Source organism: Triturus cristatus, chromosome 1_1, assembly GCF_964204655.1.
Source record: "Triturus cristatus chromosome 1_1, aTriCri1.1, whole genome shotgun sequence".
In the NCBI taxonomy this organism is placed as follows: domain Eukaryota; kingdom Metazoa; phylum Chordata; class Amphibia; order Caudata; family Salamandridae; genus Triturus; species Triturus cristatus.
This window is the reverse complement of record NC_140579.1, coordinates 1095576910-1095594706: the sequence shown is the minus strand read 5'-3', so window position 1 is coordinate 1095594706 and position 17797 is coordinate 1095576910.

The following is a 17797-nucleotide window of genomic DNA, read 5'->3' as shown; positions in this document are numbered from 1 at the left end:
CAGGCCGTGCCGTTCGCGTGCAGCGTCATGCATGGAGCGCTTTCCCCGGTATGTATGATGCTGTTTGCGGGTTTTAGGTAAGGCATCTGGTCTGTTTCTTATCTAACTCTTTTTGTTTCTGTTTCTTTACAGGGCTTCCCCGGGCCATGCCGTTCCCGTGCAGCGTCGTGCATGGAGCGCTTTCCCCGGTATGTATGATGCTGTTTGCAGGTCTTAGGTAAGGCATCTGGTCTGTATCTTATCTAACTCTTTTTTTAATGTTTCTTTACAGGGCTTCCCCGGGCCGTGCCGTTCCCGTGCAGAGTCGTGCATGGACTGCTTTCCCCGGTATGTATGATTCTGTTTGCGGGTCTTAGGTAAGGCATCTGGTCTGTTTCTTATCTAACTGTTTTTTTTATGTTTCTTTACAGGGCTTCCCCGGGCTGTGCCGTTCCCGTGCAGCGTCGTGCATGGAGCGCTTTCCCCGGTATGTATGATGCTGTTTGCGGGTCTTAGGTAAGGCATCTGGTCTGTTTCTTATCTAACTCTTTTTTTTAATGTTTCTTTACAGGGCTTCCCCGGGCCATGCCGTTCCCGTGCATCGTCGTGCATGGACTGCTTTCCCCGGTATGTATGATGCTGTTTGCGGGTCTTAGGTAAGGCATCTGGTCTGTTTCTTATCTAACTCTTTTTTTTAATGTTTCTTTACAGGGCTTCCCCGGGCCGTGCCGTTCCCGTGCAGCGTCGTGCATGGAGCGCTTTCCCCGGTATGTATGATGCTGTTTGCGGGTCTTAGGTAAGGCATCTGGTCTGTTTCTTATCTAACTGTTTTTTTTTTGTTTCTTTACAGGGCTTCCCCTGGCTGTGCCGTTCCCGTGCAGCGTCGTGCATGGAGCGCTTCCCTGGTATGTATGATGCTGTTTGCGGGTCTTAGGTAAGGCGTCTGGTCTGTTTCTTATCTAACTCTTTTTTTTACTGTTTCTTTACAGGGCTTCCCCTGGCCGTGCCGTTCCTGTGCAGCATCGTGCATGGAGTGCTTTCCCCGGTATGTATGATGCTGTTTGCGGGTCTTAGGTAAGGCCTCTGGTCTGTTTCTTATCTAACTCTGTTTTTTTTGTGTTTCTTTACAGGGCTTCCCCGCGCCGTGCCGTTCCCGTGCAGCGTCGTGCATGGAGCGCTTTCCCCGGTATGTATGATGCTGTTTGCGGGTCTTAGGTAAGGCATCTGATCTGTTTCTTATCTAACTCTTTATTTTTATGTTTCTTTACAGGGCTTCCCCAGGCCGTGCCGTTCGCGTGCAGCGTCGTGCATGGAGCGCTTTCCCCGGTATGTATGATGTTGTTTGCGGGTCTTAGGTAAGGCATCTGATCTGTTTCTTATCTAACTCTTTATTTTTATGTTTCTTTACAGGGCTTCCCCAGGCCGTGCCGTTCGCGTGCAGCGTCGTGCATGGAGCGCTTTCCCCGGTATGTATGATGCTGTTTGCGGGTTTTAGGTAAGGCATCTGGTCTGTTTCTTATCTAACTCTTTTTGTTTCTGTTTCTTTACAGGGCTTCCCCGGGCCATGCCGTTCCCGTGCAGCGTCGTGCATGGAGCGCTTTCCCCGGTATGTATGATGCTGTTTGCAGGTCTTAGGTAAGGCATCTGGTCTGTATCTTATCTAACTCTTTTTTTAATGTTTCTTTACAGGGCTTCCCCGGGCCGTGCCGTTCCCGTGCAGAGTCGTGCATGGACTGCTTTCCCCGGTATGTATGATTCTGTTTGCGGGTCTTAGGTAAGGCATCTGGTCTGTTTCTTATCTAACTGTTTTTTTTATGTTTCTTTACAGGGCTTCCCCGGGCTGTGCCGTTCCCGTGCAGCGTCGTGCATGGAGCGCTTTCCCCGGTATGTATGATGCTGTTTGCGGGTCTTAGGTAAGGCATCTGGTCTGTTTCTTATCTAACTCTTTTTTTTTTGTTTCTTTACAGGGCTTCCCCTGGCTGTGCCGTTCCCGTGCAGCGTCGTGCATGGAGCACTTCCCTGGTATGTATGATGCTGTTTGCGGGTCTTAGGTAAGGCATCTGGTCTGTTTCTTATCTAACTCTTTTTTTTTATGTTTCTTTACAGGGCTTCCCCTGGCCGTGCCGTTCCTGTGCAGCGTCGTGCATGGAGTGCTTTCCCCGGTATGTATGATGCTGTTTGCGGGTCTTAGGTAAGGCATCTGGTCTGTTTCTTATCTAACTCTTTTTTTTTGTGTTTCTTTACAGGGCTTCCCCGGGCCGCGCCGTTCCCGTGCAGCGTCGTGCATGGAGCGCTTTCCCCGGTATGTATGATGCTGTTTGCGGGTCTTAGGTAAGGCATCTGATCTGTTTCTTATCTAACTGTTTATTTTTATGTTTCTTTACAGGGCTTCCCCGGGCCATGCCGTTCCCGTGCAGCGTCGTGCATGGAGCGCTTTCCCCGGTGTGTATGATGCTGTTTGCGGGTTTGAGGTAAGGCATCTGGTCTGTTTCTTATCTAACTCTTTTTGTTTCTGTTTCTTTACAGGGCTTCCCCGGGCCATGCCGTTCCCGTGCAGCATCGTGCATGGAGCGCTTTCCCCGGTATGTATGATGCTGTTTGCAGGTCTTAGGTAAGGCATCTGGTCTGTATCTTATCTAACTCTTTTTTTAATGTTTCTTTCCAGGGCTTCCCCGGGCCGTGCCGTTCCCGTGCAGAGTCGTGCATGGACTGCTTTCCCCGGTATGTATGATTCTGTTTGCGGGTCTTAGGTAAGGCATCTGGTCTGTTTCTTATCTAACTGTTTTTTTTATGTTTCTTTACAGGGCTTCCCCGGGCTGTGCCGTTCCCGTGCAGCGTCGTGCATGGAGCGCTTTCCCCGGTATGTATGATGCTGTTTGCGGGTCTTAGGTAAGGCATCTGATCTGTTTCTTATCTAACTCTTTTTTTTAATGTTTCTTTACAGGGCTTCCCCGGGCCATGCCGTTCCCGTGCATCGTCGTGCATGGACTGCTTTCCCCGGTATGTATGATGATGTTTGCGGGTCTTAGGTAAGGCATCTGGTCTGTTTCTTATCTAACTCTTTTTTTTAATGTTTCTTTACAGGGCTTCCCCGGGCCGTGCCGTTCCCGTGCAGCGTCGTGCATGGAGCGCTTTCCCCGGTATGTATGATGCTGTTTGCGGGTCTTAGGTAAGGCATCTGGTCTGTTTCTTATCTAACTCTTTTTTTTTTGTTTCTTTACAGGGCTTCCCCTGGCTGTGCCGTTCCCGTGCAGCGTCGTGCATGGAGCGCTTCCCTCGTATGTATGATGCTGTTTGCGGGTCTTAGGTAAGGCGTCTGGTCTGTTTCTTATCTAACTCTTTTTTTTACTGTTTCTTTACAGGGCTTCCCCTGGCCGTGCCGTTCCTGTGCAGCATCGTGCATGGAGTGCTTTCCCCGGTATGTATGATGCTGTTTGCGGGTCTCAGGTAAGGCCTCTGGTCTGTTTCTTATCTAACTCTGTTTTTTTTGTGTTTCTTTACAGGGCTTCCCCGCGCCGTGCCGTTCCCGTGCAGCGTCGTGCATGGAGCGCTTTCCCCGGTATGTATGATGCTGTTTGCGGGTCTTAGGTAAGGCATCTGATCTGTTTCTTATCTAACTCTTTATTTTTATGTTTCTTTACAGGGCTTCCCCAGGCCGTGCCGTTCGCGTGCAGCGTCATGCATGGAGCGCTTTCCCCGGTATGTATGATGTTGTTTGCGGGTCTTAGGTAAGGCATCTGATCTGTTTCTTATCTAACTCTTTATTTTTATGTTTCTTTACAGGGCTTCCCCAGGCCGTGCCGTTCGCGTGCAGCGTCGTGCATGGAGCGCTTTCCCCGGTATGTATGATGCTGTTTGCGGGTTTTAGGTAAGGCATCTGGTCTGTTTCTTATCTAACTCTTTTTGTTTCTGTTTCTTTACAGGGCTTCCCCGGGCCATGCCGTTCCCGTGCAGCGTCGTGCATGGAGCGCTTTCCCCGGTATGTATGATGCTGTTTGCAGGTCGTTGGTAAGGCATCTGGTCTGTATCTTATCTAACTCTTTTTTTAATGTTTCTTTACAGGGCTTCCCCGGGCCGTGCCGTTCCCGTGCAGAGTCGTGCATGGACTGCTTTCCCCGGTATGTATGATTCTGTTTGCGGGTCTTAGGTAAGGCATCTGGTCTGTTTCTTATCTAACTGTTTTTTTTATGTTTCTTTACAGGGCTTCCCCGGGCTGTGCCGTTCCCGTGCAGCGTCGTGCATGGAGCGCTTTCCCCGGTATGTATGATGCTGTTTGCGGGTCTTAGGTAAGGCATCTGGTCTGTTTCTTATCTAACTCTTTTTTTTTTGTTTCTTTACAGGGCTTCCCCTGGCTGTGCCGTTCCCGTGCAGCGTCGTGCATGGAGCACTTCCCTGGTATGTATGATGCTGTTTGCGGGTCTTAGGTAAGGCATCTGGTCTGTTTCTTATCTAACTCTTTTTTTTTATGTTTCTTTACAGGGCTTCCCCTGGCCGTGCCGTTCCTGTGCAGCGTCGTGCATGGAGTGCTTTCCCAGGTATGTATGATGCTGTTTGCGGGTCTTAGGTAAGGCATCTGGTCTGTTTCTTATCTAACTCTTTTTTTTTGTGTTTCTTTACAGGGCTTCCCCGGGCCGCGCCGTTCCCGTGCAGCGTCGTGCATGGAGCGCTTTCCCCGGTATGTATGATGCTGTTTGCGGGTCTTAGGTAAGGCATCTGATCTGTTTCTTATCTAACTGTTTATTTTTATGTTTCTTTACAGGGCTTCCCCGGGCCATGCCGTTCCCGTGCAGCGTCGTGCATGGAGCGCTTTCCCCGGTGTGTATGATGCTGTTTGCGGGTTTTAGGTAAGGCATCTGGTCTGTTTCTTATCTAACTCTTTTTGTTTCTGTTTCTTTACAGGGCTTCCCCGGGCCATGCCGTTCCCGTGCAGCGTCGTGCATGGAGCGCTTTCCCCGGTATGTATGATGCTGTTTGCAGGTCTTAGGTAAGGCATCTGGTCTGTATCTTATCTAACTCTTTTTTTAATGTTTCTTTACAGGGCTTCCCCGGGCCGTGCCGTTCCCGTGCAGAGTCGTGCATGGACTGCTTTCCCCGGTATGTATGATTCTGTTTGCGGGTCTTAGGTAAGGCATCTGGTCTGTTTCTTATCTAACTGTTTTTTTTATGTTTCTTTACAGGGCTTCCCCGGGCTGTGCCGTTCCCGTGCAGCGTCGTGCATGGAGCGCTTTCCCCGGTATGTATGATGCTGTTTGCGGGTTTTAGGTAAGGCATCTGGTCTGTTTCTTATCTAACTCCTTTTGTTTCTGTTTCTTTACAGGGCTTCCCCTGGCCGTGCCGTTCCTGTGCAGCGTTGTGCATGGAGTGCTTTCCCCGGTATGTATGATGCTGTTTGCGGGTCTTAGGTAAGGCATCTGGTCTGTATCTTATCTAACTCTTTTTTTTAATGTTTATTTACAGGGCTTCCCCGGGCCGTGTCGTTTCCGTGCAGAGTCGTGCATGGACTGCTTTCCCCGGTATGTATGATGCTGTTTGCGGGTCTTAGGTAAGGCATCTGGTCTATTTCTTATCTAACTCTTTTTTTTAATGTTTCTTTACAGGGCTTCCACGGGCTGTGCCGTTCCCGTGCAGCGTCGTGCATGGAGCGCTTTCCCCGGTATGTATGATGCTGTTTGTGGGTCTTAGGTAAGGCATCTGGTCTGTTTCTTATCTAACTCTTTTTTTAAATGTTTCTTTACAGGGTTTCCCTGGGCCGTGCTGTTCCCGTGCAGCGTCGTGCATGGACTGCTTCCCCCGGTATGTATGATGCTGTTGCGGGTCTTAGGTAAGGCCTCTGGTCTGTTTCTTATCTAACTCTTTTTTGTAATGTTTCTTTACAGGGCTTCCCCTGGCCGTGCCGTTCCTGTGCAGCGTCGTGCATGGAGTGCTTTCCCCGGTATGTATGATGCTGTTTGCGAGTCTTAGGTAAGGCATCTGGTCTGTTTCTTATCTAACTCTTTTTTTTGTGTTTCTTTACAGGGCTTCCCCGGGCCGTGCCGTTACCGTGCAGCGTCGTGCATGGAACGCTTTCCCCGGTATGTATGATGCTGTTTGCGGGTCTTAGGTAAGGCATCTGGTCTGTTTCTTATCTAACTCTTTATTTTCATGTTTCTTTACAGGGCTTCCCCGGGCCGTGCCGTTCCCGTGCAGCGTCGTGCATGGAGCGCTTTCCCCGGTATGTATGATGCTGTTTGCGGGTCTTAGGTAAGGCATCTGGTCTGTTTCTTATCTAACTCTTTTTTTTAATGTTTCTTTACAGGGCTTCCACTGGCCGTGCCGTTCCCGTGCAGCGTCGTGCATGGACTGCTTCCCCCGGTATGTATGATGCTGTTGCGGGTCTTAGGTAAGGCATCTGGTCTGTTTCTTATCTAACTCTTTTTTTTAATGTTTCTTTACAGGGCTTCCCCTGGCCGTGGCATTCCCGTGCAGCGTCGTGCATGGAGTGCTTTCCCCGGTATGTATGATGCTGTTTGCGGGTCTTAGGTAAGGCATCTGGTCTGTTTCTTATCTAACACTTTTTTTTAATGTTTCTTTACAGGGCTTCCCCGGGCCGTGCCGTTCCCGTGCAGCGTCGTGCATGGACTGCTTTCCCCGGTATGTATGATGCTTTTTTGCGAGTCTTAGGTAAGGCATCTGGTCTGTTTCTTATCTAACTCTTTTTTTTAATGTTTCTTTACAGGGCTTCCCCGGGCCGTGCCATTCCCGTGCAGCGTCGTGCATGAAGCGCTTTCCCCGGTATGTATGATGCTGTTTGCGGGTCTTAGGTAAGGCATCTGGTCTGTTTCTTATCTAACTCTTTTTTTTTTTGTTTCTTTACAGGGCTTCCCCTGGCTGTGCCGTTCCCGTGCAGCGTCGTGCATGGAGCGCTTCCCTGGTATGTATGATGCTGTTTGCGGGTCTTAGGTAAGGTATCTGGTCTGTTTCTTATCTAACTCTTTTTTTTAATGTTTCTTTACAGGGCTACCCTGGCCGTGCCGTTCCCGTGCAACGTCGTGCATGGAGTGCTTTCCCCGGTATGTATGATGCTGTTTGCGGGTCTTAGGTAAGGCATCTGGTCTGTTTCTTATCTAACTCTTTTTTTTGTGTTTCTTTACAGGGCTTCCCCGGGCCGTGCCGTTCCCGTGCAGCGTCATGCATGGAGCGCTTTCCCCGGTATGTATGATGCTGTTTGTGGGTCTTAGGTAAGGCATCTGGTCTGTTTCTTATCTAACTCTTTTTTTAAATGTTTCTTTACAGGGTTTCCCCGGGCCATGCTGTTCCCGTGCAGCGTCGTGCATGGACTGCTTCCCCCGGTATGTATGATGCTGTTGCAGGTCTTAGGTAAGGCATCTGGTCTGTTTCTTATCTAACTCTTTTTTTTCTGCTTCTTTACAGGCTTCCCCGGGCCGCGCCGTTCCCGTGCAGCGTCGTGCATGGAGCGCTTTTCCTGGTATGTATGATGCTGTTTGCGGGTCTTAGGTACGGCATCTGGCCTGTTTCTTATCTAACTCTTTTTTTTTGTTTCTTTACAGGGCTTCCCCTGGCTGTGCCGTTCCCGTGCAGCGTCGTGCATGGAGCGCTTCCCTGGTATGTATGATGCTGTTTGCGGGTCTTAGGTAAGGCATCTGGTCTGTTTCTTATCTAAGTCTTTTTTTTATGTTTCTTTACAGGGCTTCCCCTGGCCGTGCCGTTCCTGTGCAGCGTCGTGCATGGAGTGCTTTCCCCGGTATGTATGATGCTGTTTGCGGGTCTTAGGTAAGGCATCTGGTCTGTTTCTTATCTAACTCTTTTTTTTTGTGTTTCTTTACAGGGCTTCCCCGGGCCGTGCCGTTCCCGTGCAGTGTCGTGCATGGAACGCTTTCCCTGGTATGTATGATGCTGTTTGCGGGTCTTAGGTAAGGCATCTGGTCTGTTTCTTATCTAACTCTTTATTTTCGTGTTTCTTTACAGGGCTTCCCCGGGCCGTGCCGTTCCCGTGCAGCGTCGTGCATGGAGCGCTTTCCCCGGTATGTATGATGCTGTTTGCGGGTCTTAGGTAAGGCATCTGGTCTGTTTCTTAGCTAACTCTTTTTTTTTATGTTTCTTTACAGGGAATCTCCGGGCTGTGCCGTTCCCGTGCAGCGTCGTGCATGGACTGCTTTCCCCGGTATGTATGATGCTGTTTGCGCGTCTTAGGTAAGGCATCTGGTCTGTTTCTTATCTAACTCTTTTTTTTAATGTTTCTTTACAGGGCTTCCCCGGGCCATGCCGTTCCCGTGCATCGTCGTGCATGGACTGCTTTCCCCGGTATGTATGATGCTGTTTGCGGGTCTTAGGTAAGGCATCTGGTCTGTTTCTTATCTAACTCTTTTTTTTAATGTTTCTTTACAGGGCTTCCCCGGGCCGTGCCGTTCCCGTGCAGCGTCGTGCATGGAGCGCTTTCCCCGGTATGTATGATGCTGTTTGCGGGTCTTAGGTAAGGCATCTGGTCTGTTTCTTATCTAACTCTTTTTTTTTTGTTTCTTTACAGGGCTTCCCCTGGCTGTGCCGTTCCCGTGCAGCGTCGTGCATGGAGCGCTTCCCTGGTATGTATGATGCTGTTTGCGGGTCTTAGGTAAGGCGTCTGGTCTGTTTCTTATCTAACTCTTTTTTTTACTGTTTCTTTACAGGGCTTCCCCTGGCCGTGCCGTTCCTGTGCAGCATCGTGCATGGAGTGCTTTCCCCGGTATGTATGATGCTGTTTGCGGGTCTTAGGTAAGGCCTCTGGTCTGTTTCTTATCTAACTCTGTTTTTTTTGTGTTTCTTTACAGGGCTTCCCCGCGCCGTGCCGTTCCCGTGCAGCGTCGTGCATGGAGCGCTTTCCCCGGTATGTATGATGCTGTTTGCGGGTCTTAGGTAAGGCATCTGATCTGTTTCTTATCTAACTCTTTATTTTTATGTTTCTTTACAGGGCTTCCCCAGGCCGTTCCGTTCGCGTGCAGCGTCGTGCATGGAGCGCTTTCCCCGGTATGTATGATGTTGTTTGCGGGTCTTAGGTAAGGCATCTGATCTGTTTCTTATCTAACTCTTTATTTTTATGTTTCTTTACAGGGCTTCCCCAGGCCGTGCCGTTCGCGTGCAGCGTCATGCATGGAGCGCTTTCCCCGGTATGTATGATGCTGTTTGCGGGTTTTAGGTAAGGCATCTGGTCTGTTTCTTATCTAACTCTTTTTGTTTCTGTTTCTTTACAGGGCTTCCCCGGGCCATGCCGTTCCCGTGCAGCGTCGTGCATGGAGCGCTTTCCCCGGTATGTATGATGCTGTTTGCAGGTCTTAGGTAAGGCATCTGGTCTGTATCTTATCTAACTCTTTTTTTAATGTTTCTTTACAGGGCTTCCCCGGGCCGTGCCGTTCCCGTGCAGAGTCGTGCATGGACTGCTTTCCCCGGTATGTATGATTCTGTTTGCGGGTCTTAGGTAAGGCATCTGGTCTGTTTCTTATCTAACTGTTTTTTTATGTTTCTTTACAGGGCTTCCCCGGGCTGTGCCGTTCCCGTGCAGCGTCGTGCATGGAGCGCTTTCCCCGGTATGTATGATGCTGTTTGCGGGTCTTAGGTAAGGCATCTGGTCTGTTTCTTATCTAACTCTTTTTTTTAAAGTTTCTTTACAGGGCTTCCCCGGGCCATGCCGTTCCCGTGCATCGTCGTGCATGGACTGCTTTCCCCGGTATGTATGATGCTGTTTGCGGGTCTTAGGTAAGGCATCTGGTCTGTTTCTTATCTAACTCTTTTTTTTAATGTTTCTTTACAGGGCTTCCCCGGGCCGTGCCGTTCCCGTGCAGCGTCGTGCATGGAGCGCTTTCCCCGGTATGTATGATGCTGTTTGCGGGTCTTAGGTAAGGCATCTGGTCTGTTTCTTATCTAACTCTTTTTTTTTTGTTTCTTTACAGGGCTTCCCCTGGCTGTGCCGTTCCCGTGCAGCGTCGTGCATGGAGCGCTTCCCTGGTATGTATGATGCTGTTTGCGGGTCTTAGGTAAGGCGTCTGGTCTGTTTCTTATCTAACTCTTTTTTTTACTGTTTCTTTACAGGGCTTCCCCTGGCCGTGCCGTTCCTGTGCAGCATCGTGCATGGAGTGCTTTCCCCGGTATGTATGATGCTGTTTGCGGGTCTTAGGTAAGGCCTCTGGTCTGTTTCTTATCTAACTCTGTTTTTTTTGTGTTTCTTTACAGGGCTTCCCCGCGCCGTGCCGTTCCCGTGCAGCGTCGTGCATGGAGCGCTTTCCCCGGTATGTATGATGCTGTTTGCGGGTCTTAGGTAAGGCATCTGATCTGTTTCTTATCTAACTCTTTATTTTTATGTTTCTTTACAGGGCTTCCCCAGGCCGTGCCGTTCGCGTGCAGCGTCCTGCATGGAGCGCTTTCCCCGGTATGTATGATGTTGTTTGCGGGTCTTAGGTAAGGCATCTGATCTGTTTCTTATCTAACTCTTTATTTTTATGTTTCTTTACAGGGCTTCCCCAGGCTGTGCCGTTCGCGTGCAGCGTCGTGCATGGAGCGCTTTCCCCGGTATGTATGATGCTGTTTGCGGGTTTTAGGTAAGGCATCTGGTCTGTTTCTTATCTAACTCTTTTTGTTTCTGTTTCTTTACAGGGCTTCCCCGGGCCATGCCGTTCCCGTGCAGCGTCGTGCATGGAGCGCTTTCCCCGGTATGTATGATGCTGTTTGCAGGTCTTAGGTAAGGCATCTGGTCTGTATCTTATCTAACTCTTTTTTTAATGTTTCTTTACAGGGCTTCCCCGGGCCGTGCCGTTCCCGTGCAGCTTCGTGCATGGAGCGCTTTCCCCGGTATGTATGATGCTGTTTGCGGGTCTTAGGTAAGGCATCTGGTCTGTTTCTTATCTAACTGTTTTTTTTATGTTTCTTTACAGGGCTTCCCCGGGCTGTGCCGTTCCCGTGCAGCGTCGTGCATGGAGCGCTTTCCCCGGTATGTATGATGCTGTTTGCGGGTCTTAGGTAAGGCATCTGGTCTGTTTCTTATCTAACTCTTTTTTTTTTGTTTCTTTACAGGGCTTCCCCTGGCTGTGCCGTTCCCGTGCAGCGTCGTGCATGGAGCACTTCCCTGGTATGTATGATGCTGTTTGCGGGTCTTAGGTAAGGCATCTGGTCTGTTTCTTATCTAACTCTTTTTTTTTATGTTTCTTTACAGGGCTTCCCCTGGCCGTGCCGTTCCTGTGCAGCGTCGTGCATGGAGTGCTTTCCCCGGTATGTATGATGCTGTTTGCGGGTCTTAGGTAAGGCATCTGGTCTGTTTCTTATCTAACTCTTTTTTTTTGTGTTTCTTTACAGGGCTTCCCCGGGCCGCGCCGTTCCCGTGCAGCGTCGTGCATGGAGCGCTTTCCCCGGTATGTATGATGCTGTTTGCGGGTCTTAGGTAAGGCATCTGATCTGTTTCTTATCTAACTGTTTATTTTTATGTTTCTTTACAGGGCTTCCCCGGGCCATGCCGTTCCCGTGCAGCGTCGTGCATGGAGCGCTTTCCCCGGTGTGTATGATGCTGTTTGCGGGTTTTAGGTAAGGCATCTGGTCTGTTTCTTATCTAACTCTTTTTGTTTCTGTTTCTTTACAGGGCTTCCCCGGGCCATGCCGTTCCCGTGCAGCGTCGTGCATGGAGCGCTTTCCCCGGTATGTATGATGCTGTTTGCAGGTCTTAGGTAAGGCATCTGGTCTGTATCTTATCTAACTCTTTTTTTAATGTTTCTTTCCAGGGCTTCCCCGGGCCGTGCCGTTCCCGTGCAGAGTCGTGCATGGACTGCTTTCCCCGGTATGTATGATTCTGTTTGCGGGTCTTAGGTAAGGCATCTGGTCTGTTTCTTATCTAACTGTTTTTTTTATGTTTCTTTACAGGGCTTCCCCGGGCTGTGCCGTTCCCGTGCAGCGTCGTGCATGGAACGCTTTCCCCGGTATGTATGATGCTGTTTGCGGGTCTTAGGTAAGGCATCTGGTCTGTTTCTTATCTAACTCTTTTTTTTAATGTTTCTTTACAGGGCTTCCCCGGGCCATGCCGTTCCCGTGCATCGTCGTGCATGGACTGCTTTCCCCGGTATGTATGATGCTGTTTGCGGGTCTTAGGTAAGGCATCTGGTCTGTTTCTTATCTAACTCTTTTTTTTAATGTTTCTTTACAGGGCTTCCCCGGGCCGTGCCGTTCCCGTGCAGCGTCGTGCATGGAGCGCTTTCCCCGGTATGTATGATGCTGTTTGCGGGTCTTAGGTAAGGCATCTGGTCTGTTTCTTATCTAACTCTTTTTTTTTTGTTTCTTTACAGGGCTTCCCCTGGCTGTGCCGTTCCCGTGCAGCGTCGTGCATGGAGCGCTTCCCTCGTATGTATGATGCTGTTTGCGGGTCTTAGGTAAGGCGTCTGGTCTGTTTCTTATCTAACTCTTTTTTTTACTGTTTCTTTACAGGGCTTCCCCTGGCCGTGCCGTTCCTGTGCAGCATCGTGCATGGAGTGCTTTCCCCGGTATGTATGATGCTGTTTGCGGGTCTTAGGTAAGGCCTCTGGTCTGTTTCTTATCTAACTCTGTTTTTTTTGTGTTTCTTTACAGGGCTTCCCCGCGCCGTGCCGTTCCCGTGCAGCGTCGTGCATGGAGCGCTTTCCCCGGTATGTATGATGCTGTTTGCGGGTCTTAGGTAAGGCATCTGATCTGTTTCTTATCTAACTCTTTATTTTTATGTTTCTTTACAGGGCTTCCCCAGGCCGTGCCGTTCGCGTGCAGCGTCATGCATGGAGCGCTTTCCCCGGTATGTATGATGTTGTTTGCGGGTCTTAGGTAAGGCATCTGATCTGTTTCTTATCTAACTCTTTATTTTTATGTTTCTTTACAGGGCTTCCCCAGGCCGTGCCGTTCGCGTGCAGCGTCGTGCATGGAGCGCTTTCCCCGGTATGTATGATGCTGTTTGCGGGTTTTAGGTAAGGCATCTGGTCTGTTTCTTATCTAACTCTTTTTGTTTCTGTTTCTTTACAGGGCTTCCCCGGGCCATGCCGTTCCCGTGCAGCGTCGTGCATGGAGCGCTTTCCCCGGTATGTATGATGCTGTTTGCAGGTCGTTGGTAAGGCATCTGGTCTGTATCTTATCTAACTCTTTTTTTAATGTTTCTTTACAGGGCTTCCCCGGGCCGTGCCGTTCCCGTGCAGAGTCGTGCATGGACTGCTTTCCCCGGTATGTATGATTCTGTTTGCGGGTCTTAGGTAAGGCATCTGGTCTGTTTCTTATCTAACTGTTTTTTTTATGTTTCTTTACAGGGCTTCCCCGGGCTGTGCCGTTCCCGTGCAGCGTCGTGCATGGAGCGCTTTCCCCGGTATGTATGATGCTGTTTGCGGGTCTTAGGTAAGGCATCTGGTCTGTTTCTTATCTAACTCTTTTTTTTTTGTTTCTTTACAGGGCTTCCCCTGGCTGTGCCGTTCCCGTGCAGCGTCGTGCATGGAGCACTTCCCTGGTATGTATGATGCTGTTTGCGGGTCTTAGGTAAGGCATCTGGTCTGTTTCTTATCTAACTCTTTTTTTTTATGTTTCTTTACAGGGCTTCCCCTGGCCGTGCCGTTCCTGTGCAGCGTCGTGCATGGAGTGCTTTCCCCGGTATGTATGATGCTGTTTGCGGGTCTTAGGTAAGGCATCTGGTCTGTTTCTTATCTAACTCTTTTTTTTTGTGTTTCTTTACAGGGCTTCCCCGGGCCGCGCCGTTCCCGTGCAGCGTCGTGCATGGAGCGCTTTCCCCGGTATGTATGATGCTGTTTGCGGGTCTTAGGTAAGGCATCTGATCTGTTTCTTATCTAACTGTTTATTTTTATGTTTCTTTACAGGGCTTCCCCGGGCCATGCCGTTCCCGTGCAGCGTCGTGCATGGAGCGCTTTCCCCGGTGTGTATGATGCTGTTTGCGGGTTTTAGGTAAGGCATCTGGTCTGTTTCTTATCTAACTCTTTTTGTTTCTGTTTCTTTACAGGGCTTCCCCGGGCCATGCCATTCCCGTGCAGCGTCGTGCATGGAGCGCTTTCCCCGGTATGTATGATGCTGTTTGCAGGTCTTAGGTAAGGCATCTGGTCTGTATCTTATCTAACTCTTTTTTTAATGTTTCTTTACAGGGCTTCCCCGGGCCGTGCCGTTCCCGTGCAGAGTCGTGCATGGACTGCTTTCCCCGGTATGTATGATTCTGTTTGCGGGTCTTAGGTAAGGCATCTGGTCTGTTTCTTATCTAACTGTTTTTTTTATGTTTCTTTACAGGGCTTCCCCGGGCTGTGCCGTTCCCGTGCAGCGTCGTGCATGGAGCGCTTTCCCCGGTATGTATGATGCTGTTTGCGGGTCTTAGGTAAGGCATCTGGTCTGTTTCTTATCTAACTCTTTTTTTTTTGTTTCTTTACAGGGCTTCCCCTGGCTGTGCCGTTCCCGTGCAGCGTCGTGCATGGAGCACTTCCCTGGTATGTATGATGCTGTTTGCGGGTCTTAGGTAAGGCATCTGGTCTGTTTCTTATCTAACTCTTTTTTTTTATGTTTCTTTACAGGGCTTCCCCTGGCCGTGCCGTTCCTGTGCAGCGTCGTGCATGGAGTGCTTTCCCCGGTATGTATGATGCTGTTTGCGGGTCTTAGGTAAGGCATCTGGTCTGTTTCTTATCTAACTCTTTTTTTTTGTGTTTCTTTACAGGGCTTCCCCGGGCCGCGCCGTTCCCGTGCAGCGTCGTGCATGGAGCGCTTTCCCCGGTATGTATGATGCTGTTTGCGGGTCTTAGGTAAGGCATCTGATCTGTTTCTTATCTAACTGTTTATTTTTATGTTTCTTTACAGGGCTTCCCCGGGCCATGCCGTTCCCTTGCAGCGTCCTGCATGGAGCGCTTTCCCCGGTGTGTATGATGCTGTTTGCGGGTTTTAGGTAAGGCTTCTGGTCTGTTTCTTATCTAACTCTTTTTGTTTCTGTTTCTTTACAGGGCTTCCCCTGGCTGTGCCGTTCCCGTGCATCGTCGTGCATGGAGCGCTTCCCTGGTATGTATGATGCTGTTTGTGGGTCTTAGGTAAGGCATCTGGTCTGTTTCTTATCTAACTCTTTTTTTTAATGTTTCTTTACAGGGCTTCCCCTGGCCGTGCCGTTCCTGTGCAGCATCGTGCATGGAGTGCTTTCCCCGGTATGTATGATGCTGTTTGCGGGTCTTAGGTAAGGCCTCTGGTCTGTTTCTTATCTAAATCTTTTTTTTGTGTTTCTTTACAGGGCTTCCCCAGGCCGTGCCATTCGCGTGCAGCGTCGTGCATGGAGCGCTTTCCCCGGTATGCATGATGCTGTTTGCGGGTCTTAGGTAAGGCATCTGATCTGTTTCTTATCTAACTCTTTATTTTTATGTTTCTTTACAGGGCTTCCCCGGGCCGTGCCGTTCCCGTGCAGCGTCGTGCATGGAGCGCTTTCCCCGGTATGTATGATGCTGTTTGCGGGTCTTAGGTAAGGCATCTGATCTGTTTCTTATCTAACTCTTTATTTTTATGTTTCTTTACAGGGCTTCCCCAGGCCGTGCCGTTCGCGTGCAGCGTCGTGCATGGAGCGCTTTCCCCGGTATGTATGATGCTGTTTGCGGGTTTTAGGTAAGGCATCTGGTCTGTTTCTTATCTAACTCTTTTTGTTTCTGTTTCTTTACAGGGCTTCCCCGGGCCATGCCGTTCCCGTGCAGCGTCGTGCATGGAGCGCTTTCCCCGGTATGTATGATGCTGTTTGCAGATCTTAGGTAAGGCATCTGGTCTGTATCTTATCTAACTCTTTTTTTAATGTTTCTTTACAGGGCTTCCCCGGGCCGCGCCGTTCCCGTGCAGAGTCGTGCATGGACTGCTTTCCCCGGTATGTATGATTCTGTTTGCGGGTCTTAGGTAAGGCATCTGGTCTGTTTCTTATCTAACTGTTTTTTTTATGTTTCTTTACAGGGCTTCCCCGGGCCGTGCCGTTCCCGTGCAGCGTCGTGCATGGAGCGCTTTCCCCGGTATGTATGATGCTGTTTGCTGGTCTTAGGTAAGGCATCTGGTCTGTTTCTTATCTAACTCTTTTTTTTTGTTTCTTTACAGGGCTTCCCCTGGCTGTGCCGTTCCCGTGCAGCGTCCTGCATGGAGCGCTTCCCTGGTATGTATGATGCTGTTTGCGGGTCTTAGGTAAGGCATCTGGTCTGTTTCTTATCTAACTCTTTTTTTTTATGTTTCTTTACAGGGCTTCCCCTGGCCGTGCCGTTCCTGTGCAGCGTCGTGCATGGAGTGCTTTCCCCGGTATGTATGATGCTGTTTGCGGGTCTTAGGTAAGGCATCTGGTCTGTTTCTTATCTAACTCTTTTTTTTTGTGTTTCTTTACAGGGCTTCCCCGGGCCGCGCCGTTCCCGTGCAGCGTCGTGCATGGAGCGCTTTCCCCGGTATGTATGATGCTGTTTGTGGGTCTTAGGTAAGGCATCTGATCTGTTTCTTATCTAACTGTTTATTTTTATGTTTCTTTACAGGGCTTCCCCGGGCCATGCAGTTCCCGTGCAGCGTCGTGCATGGAGCGCTTTCCCCGGTGTGTATGATGCTGTTTGCGGGTTTTAGGTAAGGCATCTGGTCTGTTTCTTATCTAACTCTTTTTGTTTCTGTTTCTTTACAGGGCTTCCCCGGGTCGTGCCGTTCCCGTGCAGCGTCATGCATGGAGCGCTTTCCCCGGTATGTATGATGCTGTTTGCGGGTCTTAGGTAAGGCATCTGGTCTGTATCTTATCTAACTCTTTTTTTTAATGTTTCTTTACAGGGCTTCCCCGGGCCGTGCCGTTTCCGTGCAGAGTCGTGCATGGACTGCTTTCCCCGGTATGTATGATGCTGTTTGCGGGTCTTAGGTAAAGCATCTGGTCTGTTTCTTATCTAACTCTTTTTTTTAATGTTTCTTTACAGGGCTTCCCCGGGCCGTGCCGTTCCCGTGCAGCGTCTTGCATGGAGCGCTTTCCCCGGTATGTATGATGCTGTTTGTGGGTCTTAGGTAAGGCATCTGGTCTGTTTCTTATCTAACTCTTTTTTTAAATGTTTCTTTACAGGGTTTCCCCGGGCCGTGCTGTTCCCGTGCAGCGTCGTGCATGGACTGCTTCCCCCGGTATGTATGATGCTGTTGCGGGTCTTAGGTAAGGCATCTGGTCTGTTTCTTATCTAACTCTTTTTTTTTTGTTTCTTTACAGGGCTTCCCCTGGCTGTGCCGTTCCCGTGCAGCGTCGTGCATGGAGCGCTACCCTGGTATGTATGATGCTGTTTGCGGGTCTTAGGTAAGGCATCTGGTCTGTTTCTTATCTAACTCTTTTTTTTAATGTTTCTTTACAGGGCTTCCCCTGGCCGTGCCGTTCCTGTGCAGCGTCGTGCATGGAGTGCTTTCCCCGGTATGTATGATGCTGTTTGCGGGTCTTAGGTAAGGCATCTGGTCTGTTTCTTATCTAACTCTTTTTTTTTGTGTTTCTTTACAGGGCTTCCCCGGGCCGTGCCGTTCCCGTGCAGTGTCGTGCATGGAGCGCTTTCCCCGGTATGTATGATGCTGTTTGCGGGTCTTAGGTAAGGCATCTGGTCTGTTTCTTATCTAACTCTTTATTTTCGTGTTTCTTTACAGGGCTTCCCCGGGCCGTGCCGTTCCCGTGCAGCGTCGTGCATGGAGCGCTTTCCCCGGTATGTATGATGCTGCTTGCGGGTCTTAGGTAAGGCATCTGGTCTGTTTCTTATCTAACTCTTTTTTTAATGTTTCTTTACAGGGCTTCCCCGGGCCGTGCCGTTCCCGTGCAGCGTCGTGCATGGACTGCTTTCCCCGGTATGTATGATGCTGTTTGCGGGTCTTA